The sequence below is a fragment of the Microtus ochrogaster genome, chromosome 4 (assembly GCF_000317375.1).
Source record: "Microtus ochrogaster isolate Prairie Vole_2 chromosome 4, MicOch1.0, whole genome shotgun sequence".
In the NCBI taxonomy this organism is placed as follows: domain Eukaryota; kingdom Metazoa; phylum Chordata; class Mammalia; order Rodentia; family Cricetidae; genus Microtus; species Microtus ochrogaster.
The window spans coordinates 12,150,428-12,159,469 of NC_022011.1; the positions used below are offsets into that span (position 1 = coordinate 12,150,428).

Sequence of the window (9,042 nt, forward strand, 5' to 3'; positions counted from 1 at the left end):
AAAAAGCCCTTCCTTAATAACACCATGGAGGCTTAAATACCCTGCAGTCAATGGCCAACAGGTGAAAATCCCATCCTCTGATCCTCTAGGCTAGGCACAGCTTCTAGTAACTTCAATTAGAAGGCTCTAGCAGGGAAGAGCAGCTGAAGGCCAAGACTCAATTAGTCCCAACAGTGTATATGTATGTAGCAATGCTAGTTAAAGGGGAAATGGCTAGAAACTTGAGAGTATGGGACATGGGAGGCCTTCAAGGAAGGGTAGCTGGGAGAAGTGGGAGGAAGAAAAAGAGAGAAGGAAAGGTGTTGTAATACATTTAAATTAAAAACACATCTTTAAAAGTACCATGCAACGTTTGTTTTGTAATAAATATGGCAGCGACTGTTGCGTATTTATTACTACTACTATTATTATTATCCATAGCCTTTTAAAGATAAACTACCAGGTCTGTTCTTTCTCCCTTCTTCATCTCAGCAAAGATCAGTTTAGCCCCAGGGATGTCTTTTCTGGGGTTCTGCAAATAATCTCAGTATGTCCTCTCCCTAGGTGATACCTTTGCTTTTGTTTGCATGTGTGTAAGAGAATCCAGCAGCCCAACCTGTCGTTCACCAGGACAGACTGTGGAGTTTTGGACCAGTCTTATCCTTGCTTCTCTTTTACCCAGTGAAGCAATGAGCAGTCTTCTGAACAAAAATCTTGCCTTTCTCAAAAGCACCCATTTTAATTCTGCAGTCACAGGACAATTCTTGGGAAGTTATAACCTGCAGTTGGATGTCCAGCTCTCTACAGCGTCTTTTTGAAAGGCAGTAAAATGGAGAGGAGCCTTGAGATGGTTTCTACATACTCCTTTTCCACTTCGTGTTAACACTCCCTCCAGCTGCTAGCATTCCTCCTCAGGACAGTACGTTTGGAAATCAGGGTACCTATACTGATTGGGTTGTATGTTCTACAAATTTTAACAAAGGTATAATAGCATATGTGACCTTTTTTTTTTTTCCGGTCAGCTTGGCACAAACTAAGGTCATCTGAAAAGAGGGACCCTCTGTGGAGAAATTGCCTCTGTTAAATAACTCTACGGGCATGGCTGTGGGCTGTTCTCTTGATTAGTGAGATTAATGAGGAAGGGCCCAATCCACTACAAGAGATGTGACTTCTGGACAGAAGGTCCTGGCTATATAAAAAAGCACACTGATCAAGCTAGGAGGAACAAACCAGTGAGCAGAGTTGGGGATTTTTAATTTTTTCTTCTTTTCCTTTGTAATGTGGACTTAATACTCTGTAGCATCTTTTTATTTCTGACTGAATCATTTCTCATTGATTCAGTGAATAATATCCCATTGTTTGGATTTACCAAAGTATATATTAATCTAGTGTAAGGTATGTAGCTTGCTTCCATGGTTGTCAATTACAAATAATGCTTCTGTACACCTTTTCATACAGACTTTTATGGGGACATATTTTAATTGTTTGGGGTAAATACTAACGACTGTAGTGTCTTGATCACAAAAAATATGTTTAGTTTTGTGAGAAATTGTCAAACTGTCTTCTAAAGTGAACATGTCAATTTTTATTGCTGATATCCTCATCTGCATCTGCTTTTACTGGGACTTTGACTGTGGTCATCCTAACAGTGTTTACTAGAATCTCCATATCATTCCTAAGGGATTTATCAATGGCTGATGATATAGAACATTTTCTCAGTTGGTTGTTTTTTATTTATGCAGTCTGACTAGATTAGATGTCTGTTTACATTTTATATCTATTATTTTTATTTGTTTTTGAGGTTTCTTTATATTTTTGAGAGTTTGATATAAATTCATTGATTCAAGATCTTGAGATAGAGAAAAAAATGGGTGGAGAAAAAGAGACAGAGAGAGAGAGAAAGAGAGACAGAGATAAAGAAAGAGAGAGAGCCCAGGATCCTAGAAAAAGTAACTTAGGTTCTAGCCAGCATGAAAAAGAAAGACAGAAGATTAAAAATAAGAAACTGCAAGAAATTATATTTTTACATCAGGGCACAGAAAGGTGAGCTGATGCAACAGGATCTGATAGGGATGGTGCTGGGGACAGAAATTCAGGGAAGAATATGTATATTACTCTATTAATAGGGCTAATTATTCCTTCTATCTATTTACCATGGTTTAAAAAAACTAGTTTTTGATTTGTTTCTTCGCTTTTCTTTTGTTGAGTTGTAAGTGTTCTTTTTAAAGTAGGTATAACGCACCCTTATCACGAAATATTTTTCAAATGCTTGTCTTTAGTATATGCTCTTATAATCTTGACAGTATTCTTGCACAGAGAACATATTTTTCCAGCCTTATTGTTAGTTTTTATTTGTTTAGTTATTTTTTTCAGTAGAATATCTTTGGTGACATATATAAAAATTCACAATCTTAAACACGATCTTCTATATCCCTTCTGTTATCTTCTAAGAGTTTAATAAGTTCCGTTAGCTCACATGTAGGTCAGCGCAATGGGTGAAATGTGTGTGTTTCAGTGTGTTTTATTCCACATGGATGTTCAATTTTTTGAAGTCATATGCTCTTTCCCACCCAGTTTTAGAGCAAGTAAACATATTTTTCCAAAGGAAACATAGGCAGCCACTTGGACTTCTACACAGGTTCTTAGAGGAAAATGAAACTACTTTTCCATCTATAAGAAAAATAACCTGACATTCAGGCCAGTATCAATTATTTCATTTGTTAAGAAAATTTTGAATACAAATGGGGAATACTCAAAAGCAGAAATGGTCTAAAGAAAAGAGATCACAGATGGGTGTTTGTAGACCACACTGTTAATAGCAATATGAACTGGCCACTGTCTGATGTTTTTGTGCTCTGATTTACAGTGTGTGTGTGTGTGTGTGCGTGCGTGCGCACATGTGCGTGAACATGTATGTGTGTGAGGTTGCATGGATGCTCTTCAGTCGCATCCTCAGACACTCTCTGCCTTAGCTTTTGGAGCAGAGTAGAGTTTGTCACTGAGCAGTCTAGAGTTTGTCCAGTAGGCTGGACTAGCTAGTGATCCTTAGAAATCTTTCTGTTTCTTCCCGTATAGTTGTAGAAGTGCGAAGGGATGGCACTATAATCAGAGATTTTAATGTAGATTATGAGAACCAAACTCATGTGATAATGATTACAGGGCAATCACTTTACTCACAGCTTCCTCTCAAGCCGTGGCCACTGTGCTTTTAGTAAACCCTTTATGAACTCAAACAATAAGCAAATCATTGTGGCAACTGCCATAGAAAACACTTTAGTAGTGACCTGGTCATTTCATTCCTTGGGACTCTAATACTTACTTTCAATGGATGGAGGATCTTAGCCACAATCCCTTCCAGGAAAAACTTAATATATGAAGATTCAAAATGTACTCTATACACAATGCAAAGTTAGAAATGTGTTTTAAATAAACATAATATATATGTGTTACTTAAAACAGTATTGTGGAGTAGAGATAATCTTTAGTTAATTTCTAATTTCTTAGGTGTAAACAGTGAGGTAAGAATTCTTGTGGAAACCCTAACTGAAAGAGTACGCTTAAGACAAACTCCTAAGAAAAGGGAAGCAGCAGAGAGCTGGAGATGCTGAAGCAGTGTGTGGTATCTATTGGGATCCCATCACCCCACTTCCACCGCAAGTTTGAAGTCATAAATGCCCCTATAGCCTCCAACTACTTAATGTATGGGGCTAGTCCTGTACAGGGTCACTCAGCTACCAGGAACCAGCTGCACGAGAAAACGAAGCACACTCAGACATGTGCTTCTCACGAGCGGCTTCCAAGCAATTCTCTACAGACACAACAATCATAGATACAAATTACAGAGGGTGCACAGTGCGACACCTTTTAGGTATTCCTGGATTACCAACAGCTCCTACAAGCAGACTGCTCCTGGATGCTTAGCATCAGTCACTTCTGTTGCTGAACTTATTTCATTTGGATGGTACTTCTCCATATTTCTGCTTGGTCACAACTCAGGCAGGAATTTATAAAAGAAAGCTTACAGGGAGCAATGCCCGTAATCGTTCCATGTACCTAGAAGCACAGCATTACTTTTTCTCCCTTCTTGGTAATGAGACCCCTCCCACTCTAAGTTTACATTTTTTACACATTTAATGGCTTTTAAGACGGAATCCCGGGCTTTCGCTCAGAGCAGCCTAATGCACTAGGAAGCAGGCCCACCCTGGAGACAGTTGCGGCACATGCCCAATAATGGTTAGAAATGCAGGTCACTTGTGTGCTGAACATCTCCTCCTTCCTGCCATCACTACATGGTGATTGTTACTTAAAATATTCTAAATACGTTTGCTGTCTGCTGGCTTTCTAGCTCAGCGTTCCTGTGAAAGCTTGGCTTTCAGTAATACTCTGGCGTATGCTTTGTTAGAATTCCCATAGGAAGCAGAGCATGTGGCAACGTGGAAGTGTTAGTGAAAGGGGTCACTTTTACTTTCAGAATTATTTCCCTTACTCATCTTTATACCTAATGAGCCCCATTAATTTACAATTAATTTACAAATATATATATATATATATAAATACAGTCGTCTTGTCTGCGAATCTTGTCCCCACCTTAGTAAGTCAGATATATATTTGAGCATCAACTACGCTACATTTTCAAGGCAGTGGCTTCTGGATGTTTTTTTCTACTGATGTGGGATTTGCCTCATCATACAGTGAATATGTTTTATTACCATTGGTTAATAAAGAAGCGATTTTTTTGGGTCTATTGCAGTGCAGAATAGAGCAAGGCAAACTTCCAAGCAGAGATAGAGGAGAAAAGAAGGCAGAGTCAGAGAGTTGCCATGTAGCCGCTGAAAAAGACAGACACCAGAGAACCCTACTGGTAAATCACAAGCCTCCTGGTAAAATATAAAATAATGAAAATGGGCTAATTTAAGATAGAAGAGCTAACTAGAAATATGCTTGAGATATCGGTCAAACAGTATTATAATAAATATAGTATCTGTGTGATTATTCGGGTCTGGGCAGCTGGGTAATGACCGAGCAGTCTCCGTCTACCCTCCACACTAGTCATACTGAATCTCACTGTAACAGAAGATGTAGTTCAGTTGGTAGAGGACTAACATAGCACTGGGAATGGTGGCACACAGCTGTGATCAAACCCTTAGGAGGCAGAGGGAGAAGATGTAGAAGCTCAAGGTGATTTTCAGCTACATAGCATGTTCAGTGGCAGTCTGAACTACATGAGACCATATCCACCCCACCAAAACCAAATCAAAACACCCCCACAACAGCAATAACAAAAACAACAGCAGCAGCAGCAACATTGATATAAGATACCTGCGGCTACTTCTCCTTTTCCTTACTTGAGTTCGTTAATATGAAATGTAATCTCTAGCCATGGATGGTACTGGAAAAGCCATATGAGTTTGCCTAAAGAATTTGCACAAAATATTAGAGGTGCAAACTAGATATTGATGCCTATATGAGAGAGAGAGAGAGAGAGAGAGAGAGAGAGAGAGAGAACAAGATTTTTAAATGGTGAAGCAGGCAACCCCTTTTCCTTACCACTGTATTGCTTGTGCAGTGGACTTCTGAACATGGTAGTTACAGTAGCAAAGAATGAACCTTTGGACAGAAAGTCCGGGGATAGGTCTTAATAAATGATTCTATGTCATCTATTCTGTTTTAGATCCTGCTGCTTTTGGGTGTCCAACTTTGTCCATATGAGAGCCACACTGTGCTCCTGACAGCAGTTCTCTTTCCAGTGGAAACAAGAAGCCATCGGGTGGAAAAGTGATTTCATTGAACAGTTTCTTCATGTCTCCTCCAGCCATGGTAGCACATAGTCCCCACATTCTCTTTCTCGTCCCAAGTGCGGACATGTAGAGGAATCACAGAGCATTTGATCTCCTGAACTGAGCTTGATTGCTTGGCAGTGGTGGTGAAGAGACTTGTGACATCTAGAACTTGGTCAGGCCAAATGGAGAAGAGATACAACAGAGCGCAATCAATCATTCTCTTAGAAATACCAGAGGCAGGGGCTGGTGAGATGGCTCAGAGGTTAAGAGCATTCATTGCCTGCTCTTCCAAAGGTCCTGAGTTCAATTCCCAGCAACCACATGGCGGCTCACAACCATCAGTAATGGGGTCTGCTCTCTTCTGGCCTGCAGGCATACACACCTACAGAATATTGTATGCATAATAAATAAATAAATGTTTTAAAAAAAAGAAATACCAGAGGCAGAAATGCTCACTCATATCAATACAAGAAATTCTGGACACTATTGCTTTTGTTTCAACTTGATCGATGACATGAATCTATATAGATGTTGAAACCTTTCCTGGGGAATACCACACAACCGACTTAATAAAAGATTCTTTTATGTGGCCGTTAATCTTGATTGTCAACTTAATGGGGGTGGGAATCAACAGGAATATCTCTCTGAGTGGATCTGTGAGGACATCTTCGACCCAGAATAGCTGAAAGGAACATACCCTTCTCTCGAGTGTACAGGGCCTTCTGGTGTTGGCTCATACATAAAGAGACATGAGAGAAAATCAGTACTGCATGCGTAATTGCCTTCATTTCTTGCTGGCGAATGAATCAATCCTGTTATTGATGTTGTTGCTGCATACTTTTATGACATTAGACTCCAGCTTCTTCATGCTCTAACATGAACAGAGGGACTGCAACTCTCCAGGAATCTTCTAGGCCACACCACACTGGAACTTCTGATGCACCCAACCTTGTGGACCGAGCAACTTCTGGGTTCTCAGTTTCCTAAGTGTGCAAAATTCTACTCTTGGTCTAACTCAGTTCCTGTAGGTTGTAAGTCTTTCTAGTAAATCAATCACACACACACAACACACACACACACACACACACACACACACACACACACTATTGGTTCTGTTCTGGAGAACTGTGTCTTTCTCTTGATTTTGCAGATGGGAAAACCATTTGGGAGGAGGTGACAGTGTACCAGATGTCCCTGTTCTGGCACCAAGCAGAAGGCTGTAAAAATAAGAGGAGGAGTTTGAGAACCATTAATGAGGGCCAAGCTAGAATTTGATGATTAATTCACATGTAAAATAGATTAAAGATTTATTTTTTTGAAAGTCCAGAGAGCTTGGGTATTATTTGGTCTCCTGGGACAACAGGATAATTCTTTGCTTGACACATTGAAAGGAAAATGCAGATGGTTTTCACACCTGGTATTTAAAAGATCATTCTTTTGTAATTGCCATGCAATGGATATTCCTAAGTAATATTCTCGATAATTGCTGCAGTATTGTTGCATTGGTTTAGAAATGGTGCTTCTTAGCTTCAGATACACTGAGCCACAGATTCAGCCACTTTCATTTTTTTCATCCCCTTCTGGAAGTTAATAATGCTCCTGAGAAAGCAATTAAACTGAAAAAATAAAGCTTCATTTTGAAGAATAAGCAGCTTGCAACCTGGTTTAACGCTGAGACGGCACTAATAACACAGCACTTATGATCTGAGGGAGAAAATGAAAAGTCTTTATTATTTCCCGAAATGACGGGACAACCAGGGCCTAAAGACACACTATCATCATTTATTGCATTAGATAACGTGCATTTCGGTAAATGAAATGCTTGCTTCTGAGTGTTATGTCCTCCCCTTTTGTGATCTGGATAAGTAGTTAATTTGACCCCTGATATAAAGAGTGCTAAAGTCACGTCTGGACTCAGAAGCTCGGTGGGAAGGTGAGAGGAAAAGAGAACAGAGCAGAGTCATCACGGCAGCCTCTGCTCGGAGATGTGCGATGGGGCATGGACACTCATTTGATTCAATACAATGAAGGCAATCTTTCGTTTCAAGATAGATTTATTGTGAGAAAGTCATTTTTCTTAATCCCAGCACTCTTTTGACAAGACTGGGCATCTGAAGAGCAAGTCATTTCCATAGGACTGGAAATTGCTTTCTATCTGAGGTTCTTAATCCTTGTTTAGCCTGGAGGAACTGAATCTCCTATCAGCATTGACATAGTGGGTAAGGGAAAGCCTCTCAAAGGTACTCTTTATGCCCAAGAATGAGCACATCTTGGCGCATTTTGGCCTTTGGATTGGAAACTAACATCCTAAAGAGAAAGTTCCATATTTAAAGAAAAAAGCATTCTAAACAAATGCTTCAAAGTGCCAGGTGCTAGTGGCTTTGGGTGGTAAGAAGAGGTCATCACTCTGCTTACTTCTGACATGGTAGATGTTTGGATTGTATCTTCTGAACAAAAGGAGGATGCATGTCCCTAAATACTGCGGAGACATTCATTCCATCTGACACCCTACTGAGTCCAGATTTTTTTTTTTAAAAAGGGAACATTTATTTTCTCTCTAGAAGAAGACCCTTACCAGATAGGAAAGATCAATCCTTGATTCTGCCTATGATTCAGTTCCCATATCAACTTCAAAAAAGTTACTCATCTTTCTTAATCCTTGGTCTAATTTGTGGATTTTTTTTTAAAAAAAAAAAAGTCTTCTCTTTTCATAAAGAGTTTTAGAAATATGCACTTTTTTTTTTTACTCAAAATAATTTAGATTTCCTTGAAGAACAAATTTCACTTTGGGCTTATTTTTTCTTGTAAAGCATGTGTTCTCTTGACTTTTGAGTTTCTGAGAACCTTTAACTATTAAATCCTTACTCTTAAAATTATTTCTTTTACATTTGAGAGTATAATATAATTAAATAATTTCCCCTTCGCTTTCCTCCTTCAAAATTCTCCTATGCACCTCTCCTGGCTCTCTTCTATGTTCATGACCTCTTCTTCCATTAATTGTTGCTACATGCAATATAAACATTGTACACACACACACACACACACACACACACATATATATTCATCATGTAGCCTTTTCAGTCTGTATAATGTTCCTTGTGTGTATCTTTTCAGGGCTGGCCATTTGGGCTTGGACAACCAGCTGGTGTATTCTTCCTAGTCTCAGCATTCCTAGGTTAGCTGTATACTTTTTTTTGTTTGTTTGTTTTTTTGTTTTTCGAGACAGGGTTTCTCTGTGGCTTTGGAGCCTGTCCTGGAACTAGCTCTGTAGACCAGGCTGGTC

General features: G+C 39.3%; 1 pseudogene; it reads right to left on the bottom strand.

Annotated features, from left to right (window-relative positions):
- Positions 1-313: 313 nt before the first annotated feature.
- Positions 314-716, bottom strand: LOC113455630 (annotated as a pseudogene).
- Positions 717-9,042: the final 8,326 nt, after the last annotated feature.